This window comes from Triticum dicoccoides, chromosome 6B (genome assembly GCF_002162155.2).
Source record: "Triticum dicoccoides isolate Atlit2015 ecotype Zavitan chromosome 6B, WEW_v2.0, whole genome shotgun sequence".
Taxonomy (NCBI): Eukaryota; Viridiplantae; Streptophyta; class Magnoliopsida; order Poales; family Poaceae; genus Triticum; species Triticum dicoccoides.
This window is the reverse complement of record NC_041391.1, coordinates 155,303,521-155,311,904: the sequence shown is the minus strand read 5'-3', so window position 1 is coordinate 155,311,904 and position 8,384 is coordinate 155,303,521.

Here is an 8,384-nt window from a genome sequence, read left to right as displayed (position 1 = left end):
CAGGGAGGCGAGCGGCGAGGAGGGAAGGCGAAGGGGAAGGTGCCGGGGGATTTAAGGTGGCCGGCGAGCCGCAGGTCGCGGGAGGTTTGGGCCGGGGGCGCGGGATTTGGCGGGGAAGGGGAAGCGCGCGCGCGGGAGCGGGGAAATTTGGGGAGGAAGAAGCGCACGGGACCGCTATGTCTCGCCGCCTCGGTGGTTATGCCAACTCCACCGCGCGACTTCAAACGGACATTCATTTATTATGTCCGTTTGGGTAGGGCAATGGGATCGTGTTCGGGTCTGTCCTAAGATGCGGTGGCCGTGCGCCCAACGCGCGGACGCATCCCGGCTGCATCTTGTCCGCGTGCACATTACTTTGCAAGTCCTTAATTTTTTTTTCATCATTCATTTTGGGTACATGAGAATACATCATCACATTTTGACTAGTAAAGCAAGACCGAAGAAAACAAGAACCACAAGAATACATTTAAGAAGGTACCCAACTTCTATAACTGCTCTCTTGAGTTGGGTTAGGGTCTTCTCGATGCACTCATTGTTGATCTGTGGAGGAGGCTCGACGTTGCACCCTCCTTTCTTCTTCAAGCCAGAAGTCGATGTTGCTTCCTCACAAGTAGTATCGTGCCTAGCCTCTAATCTAGCAACAAGTGCACTTGTCTTATCTATAGCCTCTAGGCTAGCTAAAAGTGCACGGACATTTACTAAATTTCGCTCTATCAATATATCGATGTACTCTTCTTCCCAATACCAAAACTTGCATCCATTCTACACAATAAAATTTGAAGTTAGCACAACTAATCTAATCCGAGAGCACAAACCGAAGCTAAAAAGAGCACATACCCCATCGTTTAAGCACTTGATGAACACCCATCCGGGATGTTCCGGCGTTGTAGACACGCGACGCACGACCATCCTTGGGCATTGGTCGCACTTAATGAGGGGCAATGATGCGCCGACGAGCTTTTGGGCAAGCACCGAGCCCGGTCGGCCGCCATTCATGTATCTGCCGACGGGCCACCGATGGTGTAGATCCGAGCGGCTAGAGGACGAGCCACTGCCTGCATGTGGCCTTGCGGCCCTGCCAGGGCCTTCCGGCGAGGTGCCCGGCAAGTCCATGGCGCGGCCCGGCCTCCCATAGCCGGGCGAGCTCAAGACCGACCAGATCCGCCCAAAATCCGCCCGGCGGGTGCGCAAACCAGGTGGCTATGGTTGGGTAGCTCGGCGGCGCCGAGGGGAAGGGGTTGGGCGAGCGCGCGTCCGAGCTGCACGGCTGCAATGGCAGCGGCGGCGCGGCAGCGGCGGCGCGGCAGCGGCGAGGGAAAAAGTGGAGAAGAGTGGAGTGGGGTGCGGCCGGAGGGAGGGGGCGGATAGAAAAAGGCCCATCCTGTGCCATCGACGGGCGGGCCAGGGGAGGACACGCGCAGACAGCCGGCGCGTTCGCGTGGTGTCCGTTTCACCCCAAAAGCGGCGCAAACTTGGGCTGCGGATGGATCGAAAGCGGATACAAAACGGGCAAAAGTCCGTTTGCTCCCGCGCGCTAGGCCGCCCGGTTTGTCCGTTTTACCCCAAACGGACGGGGCCAGACAGGATGGGGTCCCGCGGTGGAGTTGGCCTTACGAAGCGCACGTGGCTTTGGTCCTTCGTGGGCTCCCCGTGGCCCGTGCGCCGCCGTCTCGCCAAGTAGCTATGTCTCGCGGCGGACATATGAGAAATTTACGTTCCTCTGCTTCCGGCTATCATCTTGACGCTGAAAGATAGGGGATCTCGGATCATATGTTCGTTCTAAATGTCTTGTGATCAAGATAGTTTTATGGGAATAAATTTACTTTCATTCTTTTGACGGTGTCATGAGATTAAAAAGTTTTCTGTCCCTGCAGGTCCGATTATTCAGATCTGTTGAGTTTAAATTGTTGTGTCAACATTTTTTTTCTTTTGGTTTGATTCATTGTGGAGGTGAATTACTTTATTGACGCCATGATGAAGATAGTGATTCGACAGCTTGCACTTTTAGGGGATCATATCCACCCTAAGTACGTTCATCAATCAAGGCTTTTCATTTTTTTGGATGGGCGACTCAAGACGCTTTTAAAAATCATTGTTGGTAATGTTCGTGCGGGTGTAAAAGTGACAACATTGTTGCTTCAGCCCAATTACAGCCTCTTTACTGATGTCTTTGGAGTATTTCTTCAAACAAAAATTGATATCGCGAGGAGGTGTTTCCAAGAGATTCCATCGTAATTCTTAGCCATACACTACTAAAGAAAATCAGTGGCGAAGCCACGTTGTGGTTGTGCAGTCGCTTGACTACACAGGGATTTGGAAAGTGAAAGACCCCATGCATGTGTACTCAGCTGCTGAATAAACATATTCTGCATATTGACACCAAGGCCCATTTGTCATGTTATGGGTAACGTTTGGCTGGGAAAAAAAGAAGTAAACTAGCAAAGGAAGCCTTCGATTGGTTGATCTACTAATCCCGTGATTTATCCTTCCACAGTTGAATTTCTTCGTTGTTTCATCATCCCGTGTAAATCTCTCCAAAATAGAGATGCGACATTTGAGGGCATGAGGCACATCAAACTCCGGCTAGCCGGCAGCGTTTTGTGACTAGGAACCTCTTCTATTTTTTTTTTCTTACGATGAATACTACTCCCTTTGTCCCATAATATAAGAACGCTTTTGATGCTAGTATAGTGTTAAAAACGTTCTTATATTTTGGGACAGAGGGAGTACTATACTGGGAACTAGAAGAGATTGTTGCTTGTTAGGATTCAAGATGTCATTTTTTCAGTAAAGTTTATATTATGCATACATATCAAAATATGCATGATCCAAAAGGTCCACTACAAAAATATATCTATACTAAAGTATGACTTTTTTGTTACTATTTAATTTGTGTATACATTTTTTCATTATCAAAATCTTGACATCACAAGGGTTGGATCCTGGCACCACCACCGGGTAAAACCATAGTAGTAGCGTGGGGTTTTTGCCTATCAATAGCATATCCGCGCTACTGTTAGGGCGCTACAACTAACTTTTAGCAGTACCGCTTATCCTACCTCGCTATTGCTAAGTCAGTTATTAGTAGCATGGGTTCAGACCGGTGCTACTGCTAAGTACTAGCAGTGTGCGCCTTTGCCCCACGTTGCTACTATTCGTCTGTATTTCATTTCTTTTGTTTTATATTGTATTTATACACCGTTATATAAGTTCTGATACAGTAGCAATTAGGAGATTGTTATATCATTATCATCACGATGAGTTATTATACCATTGGATGGAAGAAAACGGATTAGATTTAAGTGAATGGATCTAAAGTGACCAAGTTTGAACTTGGTCACTCATCATCATCATAACAACTCATCATATTGTAATAACAAGTCCACCGATCATCATCATAGTCATATAATAACTCATCATTCTAGCACATAACTCATCATCATCATAATAATAACAACTCCTCCCCATCATCATAGTCATAACCAACACTAGCTAATTATTCTTAGCACATGATGACTACTAGCTAGGATCTGCTACTCTCTCTAACGTAAAATAGCATAAACCAGAATAGCCTCTGAATCTTCATTATGAAGAATAGAGATCCACATATCTCCAATTTGTGGATTGTGCACCATGTTGCCTCCAAGTAGTTCCCTACGATCATTCATAACTTTTCTCCATCCATTGATTGTGAGGTCTTCATCTCTTTGAGAAATCCAGTATGGATTGCGGTGAATTGTAGGCGGACCTGGTTGTAAGCTAATAATATTCATGTCACCTTTCATATACATCATATGAGGCACACAATCCTTCCGAAGTTTAATAATAACACAGTTAGCAATGTAGTTTAGCTTAAGAAGAATGTATGCAAAAGATGCACTCGTGACATAATATTAAAAAAATCTTACCATGCTATTTCCATGGATGTTATCGTAGTTCAACACGTGGACTAGTGGCACCTATTGAGCATAGTTTGGGTTAATTTCATAATTGTTCTTGAAAGTCTCAACATCATTAATAAAGGAGACAAGATGAATTTTCTCCTCGGAAGTTAGTTCACAGCCATAACTATAGTAGGTCTTGCCTACTTCCTTTCATACATTTGTTGAAGAATGGAAATAAGCTGTCAATAGAAATAAGTTATCAACTATCTTTAAATAAACAATATAAATTACTTAACAAGTTTATTTGACAAACTCACATAGAGGTATAACTGGAAGCATATCCACATCCACCCAAATGTCGATATTATCTTCAATATCATCTTCAAGACGAATATCGAAGGTTATTTGCGTATCCTCCTGAAATTCATAGGCCTTGCATGGAGCTCTCCAATTTGAGCAACCAGGATGTGAGTGATTAATTGCATTGTAGAGCTTAACCCACAAAGCGTAACTATGTTGAGTCCTAAGGTGAGGTATCTTCGTCTTCATATTGTCACTATCTTGGAAACCGAGCTTCTCCATGACATACAGTCTTGCATGGCAGGGGATGCATTAGTTGAATTGTAAAAAAATGGAAATTACACGTTGAAGCAAATAACCACAAGTCATGCTTAATTACGAAAAAATACTTATCGTTAATTACGTACTGTAAAAACATCGCATGTCTCGTCCAGCTTGATGGCGAAGAACATGTTGTTTTCTAGGTGATGCATGTGGCACATACCCCGATCGTCGCCGCAGTAATCGCACTTAGGAATCCTATCATCGTCAGACATTTCCTGTGTTCATAATTCAAAGATTATAAATCGACGACAATTACCAGGAACTCAATACACAAATCACTATTCAAGACGGGTTGACTTTTGGTCTATCGAGTCTTCCTTGAAAACTCTCATCTCACGTGGTGTATATGGTGGGCACTCCCCCTCTAATATATTCGACCGTCGGTGATGGTTTCTCCTCCCTTCATTCCCGAGTGCATTACACCAAAATGTCTAACACACGAGAATGAAGGAGAAGCGAACCCACGACAACAATCGGGATTCTTCCTCTCCAATTTTTTGACAGTACATGGCGGATACTCCCTCATAGATATTTCAACCGTCGGTGATGTTCTCTTCCCCTCCTTCTCTCATGCATTACCAAGGTATATCATGAGAAGAAGGAGAGGAAACGACCCCCACGACAACAGTCGGGATTCTTCCTCTATGATATTTCGATAGTATATGATGGACACTCCTCATAGATTTTTCGACCGTCGGTGATGGTCGCTCCTCCTTTCTTTCCAAAGTGCATTACACGAAATGTCTAGCACCTGGGAACAAAGAAGAAGTGACCCCCATGACAACAGTCGGTATTCTTCCTCTCTAAAGGTCACACAAGGAGCCCCGACAGAATGACAGTCAACCCATTACATATATCGAGTGATGACATAAAAATGGCCTATGGTTTGCTGGAATGTCGTTTAGTTCCTGTTCCGGCAAATCACAGGCACTTGATATTTCCTCCTTAGAGCACAAGTCATGCTGAAATCCACGGAAACAACCAACATGACCTTTGCTAAAATAGGATATTGAGTGCTTGAAATTTGTCGGAATGAAAATGATTCAACATTCCGGCAAAACATAGGCCACTCGAAGGTGTTCCCTGCAAACATAGGCCACTTGAGCAAGCACATATCCTTCCGTATTTAAGCAACCACATAGACCATGTTTACTCACTATAGACGATGGTTGTCGAGAATGCGGATGTCATTAGTGATCTTCTGGGCGTCATCGACCGTCTCGTCGGTGATCTACCCTGCGCTACATGAGCATTCACACATGAGCATTTATATAGAAAATTTCAAACTTAGTATGCTCATTGAATTTCAATGGTTCAATTTCGACAAAAACATTGCAATATATCCTATAACCCTAACATTTCATTTGGACATCAAGCATAACTAAATACCCTAGTTCTTCAAGAAAGTAGGTCTCTCTCTCTCTCTCTCTCTCTCTCTCTCTCTCTCTCAATTCAGCAAGCATAACTTCGATGACAATGTGAGAATGATATAAAAATAATTCGCAATATAATTGGTAACAACATTTTTATATTTTATTTGATACCTAAAATACTTAAAGGTATTTGCTCCAAGAGACCTACATTTACTGAACATTTTCTAATTTTTTATTCTATTCCACACTTACTATTCTATTCTATTCAAAAGACCTACATTTACTAATTTTCTATTCTATTCAAAAAACATACATTTACTGGAAATTTTCTATTCTATTCAAAAGACCTACAATTACTGAAAATTTTCTATTCCATTCAAATAACCTGCATTTTATTGTATTCGAAAAACATTAAAAATACATACATTCTACAAGAACACAAGGAGGAGGGTGGAGGGAGGCAGGAGGGATGGAGGGAGGAGGGTGTCCGGAGGAGGAGGAGGGCAGGCCACTAGAGAAGGGAGAAGAGAGAAGGGCGTTCGGAGGAGGAGGACGACGGGCGGCGAGAGGAGGGAGGAGGGAGGACAGAGAAGGGCGTCCAAGGAGGAGTACATCAGGTGGCGAGAGGAGGGCGGCGAGAGGAGGGAGGGAGATACCTCGGGGGCGACGGCTGCAGCGGACGACGACGGTGGTAGAGAGAGCGAGCGAGTGTGAGGGGAGAGTGAGGGAGAGGTGGATGGGCCGCACATGAATAGAATAAGGTTGGCTTAGCAATAGCGCAGGTCACGGGCCGGCGCTATGATAACCCACAAGTGTAGGGGATCGCAACAGTTTTTGATAAGTAAGAGTGTCGAACCCAATGAGGAGCTAAAGGTAGAATAAATATTCCCTCAAGTTCTATCGACCACCGATACAACTCTACGCACGCTTGACGTTCGCTTTATCTAGAAAAAGTATGAAACTAGAAGTACTTTGTAGGTGTTGTTGGATAGGTTTGCAAGATAATAAAGAACACGTAAATAAAAAGTAGGGGCTGTTTAGATAAAGAAGCAATAAAGTAAATATAGCGAGTGTGGAAAAGTGGTGGTAGGAGTTGTGAAATTGTCCCTAAGCAATTGACTACTTTACTAGACCGATAATCACTATTGCAATTCTATTTGAGGGAGAGGCATAAGCTAACATACTTTCTCTTCTTGGATCATATGCACTTATGATTGGAACTCTAGCAAGCATCCACATCTATTAAAGATCATTAAGGTAAAACCCAACCATAGCATTAATGTATCAAGTCCCCTTTATCCCATACGCAAACAACCTACTTACTCGAGTCTGTGCTTCTTTCACTCACGCCACCCACCATAAGCAAATCATGAACATATTGCAAACCCTACAGTGGGGATCCCTCACGCTTGCGCGACACAGAGAGCACCATAGGACAACACCGATAATAAAAGATGCAACTCAAACCAATCATAGCAATTCATCAATCACTGGTAGGATAATGAAAATCTACTCAGACATCATAGGACGACAACACATCATTGGATAATAATATGAAGCATAAAGCACCATGTTTAAGTAGAGGGTACATCGGGTTGCGGGAGAGTGGACCGCTGAATATAGATGGGGGAAGGTGATGGAGATGTTGGTGAAGATGGTGGAGGTGTTGGTGAAGATCGCGGTGATGATGATGGCCCCCGGAGGCGCTCAGGCGCCACCGGAAGTAAGGGGGAGAGAGCCCCCCTTCTTCTTCTTCTTCCTTGACCTCCTCCCTATATGGGAGAAGGGTTTCCCCTCTGGTCCTTGGCTCCCATGGCTTGGTAGGGGCGAGAGCCCCTTCGAGGTTGGATCTATCTCTCTGTCACTCCCTATTTCTGCGTTCCCAGATTCTGCCCCTTCACCGCTTCTTTTATATCCGGAGATCCGTAACTCCGATTGGGGCGAATCTTTCACCCAGATTTTTCTCATAAAATTAGTTTTCTTGCGGCAAAAGAAGAGCGTCAACCGCCTTACGGGTGGCCCACAAGGGTGCCAGGCGCGCCCAGGGGGGAGGGCGCGCCCCCCTATCTCGTGGCCACCTCGGGCACCGTTTCACATTGATTCTTCCTCCGAAAAATCCCAAATATTCCAAAATAATTCTCCGTCCGTTTTTATCCCGTTTGGACTCCGTTTGATATTGGGTTTCTGCGAAAAAAACATGCAACAAATAGGAACTGGCATTGGGCACTAGATCAATATGTTAGTCCCAAAATAGTATAAAAAGTTGCCAAAAGTATATGAAAGTTGAATAATATTGGCATGGAACAATCAAAAAGTATAGATACGACGGAGACGTATCAGCATCCCCAAGCTTAACTCCTGCTCGTCCTCGAGTAGGTAAATGATAAAAAAGATAATTTTTGATGTGGAATGCTACCTATCATATTCTTTGATCATATGTCTAATCATGGCATGAATATTAAGACACGAGTGATTCAAAGCAATAGTCTATCATTTGACATAA